General features: G+C 42.6%; 1 protein-coding gene across 1 annotated transcript in view; it reads right to left on the bottom strand.

Annotated features, from left to right (window-relative positions):
• The window catches only part of SEMA5B (sema domain, seven thrombospondin repeats (type 1 and type 1-like), transmembrane domain (TM) and short cytoplasmic domain, (semaphorin) 5B), a 185,895-nt gene extending 185,796 nt beyond the window's left edge, over nt 1-99 (bottom strand). The window contains exon 1 of the mRNA XM_009327140.1: nt 38-99. The gene's annotated coding sequence lies outside the window, so the exon portion shown is untranslated. The remainder of the gene's footprint in view (nt 1-37) is intronic.
• Between the last annotated feature and the right edge of the window lie 1,604 nt (nt 100-1,703).

Raw genomic sequence — 1,703 nt, 5'->3', positions numbered from 1 at the left:
TTAAAGAAGGGTTGCAAACATTATATTATTTACTTACAGCCTCTGCATTACTGAAGTGTCATATTCAAAGTCATGGTCCAGGGAAAATCCTTAGTAATCTGTGGAAACATCAGAAAAAGAGTCTTCAGTGGATATTTCTAACTACATCTTCTATCCGATGGGGAAGAGAATATAACGTCAAATTTTGACGTTATTTTGGAAATAAAATGTAAAGAACATATTATTTAAGTTTAACCACAAAACAGTGTAAAAATTTTCCTTAATGCTCATCTGAAGGTTGCTTCAAAATCTGCTTCAGCTGCAATCTTTTTTCTTGATATTTGCTTTCTGCAAAAATCCTAGCCTACAGACTTGCTAGCAGCAAATGTTTGTAGAAACAATAAATATTTTAACACACTCAATCTAACTTAGAAATTGTACAGTCTTGCCGGAACTTTTCACAATCCTGAATGCTTCATCCTCATGGAAGAGACAGGGAGTTGCTCTTGTCCCAGTTTCCAAGTGGGAGATTTACACCAGTGAGAAATGTAGGCTGTGAACACACACCTTACTCCTCACTGCAGTGCTCTGCTTGGGGACACTCCTGTCCCCAGCACCCATCACCCCGCCTCATCATTCACCCCTGCCAGAGTTCATTGCACCCTCCATTCTGTCAGCAGAACTGCTCACAAATGCAGTCAGATACGGGTTGGTAAAGACTTGTTTAAACTGTTCCAGTCAATCCAGGAGCTGCAGCCAGATGAAGACGTGTGAACACAGCCTACACGATTTGCCCCAGGTCTGCCAACAAGCCTGTCAGGGCAGACAGCTAGCACACTAGCTGTGAGCCCATATCCCCCCTCTTTCAAACACTGAGGGTACTGATCCCAAAGCAAAGCACAGAATGAACAAATCCGCTCAAGAAACCCACACCTCAAAGGTTATTTTCATTATTTTCAACCTCTGTCTTATCCAAAACCCCCAATTCCACCAAAACCTGATGGAAGAGGCAAAAATTGTAACAAATTATAACAAATTCCAGATTATTTTCTAACAATTTATTCTTTAGCTTCACATGATGGCAGCACCCCAAAGTCTACCCTATGCCTGAACTCTGTGCGAAGCACTGTGCAGGCCGTGATAGTCTCTGGTCCGTGGAGCTTATCAGCAAGAGATCAAGGAGCTAAATGTGTAGGCAGGGAAAAGAGAGATACAGCAAAAATCAGAGGATGCTTCCGCACAATGGCTTGTGAGCACAAATCCCACTCAGGCAGTAAGAAATGATTCACTGTGAAGAGATTCTGACCCCGCTACCTATTATTCTCGACAGACGATCTCACTGAAATAATTTATCTAGTTATTTACATGGCTTCCATTAGAGCAATGTCTGAGCATTCACAAACCAGATGGGATTTTCCTCACTGCACTCCTGAGAAGGAGCACATGCTGTTACCTCTGCATCATAGACAAGGAACGGAGATACTAAAAAGACAAAATGTTTTTTCCAGGGAAACTAAAATCTGATCTGCTAAAACCCTGTATCATGTCAGAGGGCTCCTGCGGGTTAAGTTGCCGCACTCAGGGATGGGCCGTCAGACTTTAGCCATAGGCAGACCTCTCACCACCCTGGTAATTCTTCCTTGAACAACGGCTTCTAAATAGTGTGAATCAGGAAAAGGAAACGGAAAAGGGAAAAAGGGAAAGGGGAAAGGGAGAGAGAAAAA

Source organism: Pygoscelis adeliae, unplaced genomic scaffold, assembly GCF_000699105.1.
Source record: "Pygoscelis adeliae isolate BGI_AS28 unplaced genomic scaffold, ASM69910v1 Scaffold227, whole genome shotgun sequence".
Classification (NCBI taxonomy): domain Eukaryota; kingdom Metazoa; phylum Chordata; class Aves; order Sphenisciformes; family Spheniscidae; genus Pygoscelis; species Pygoscelis adeliae.
Note: the sequence above shows the minus strand (reverse complement) of the source record. Positions and strands in the feature narration are given on the sequence as shown.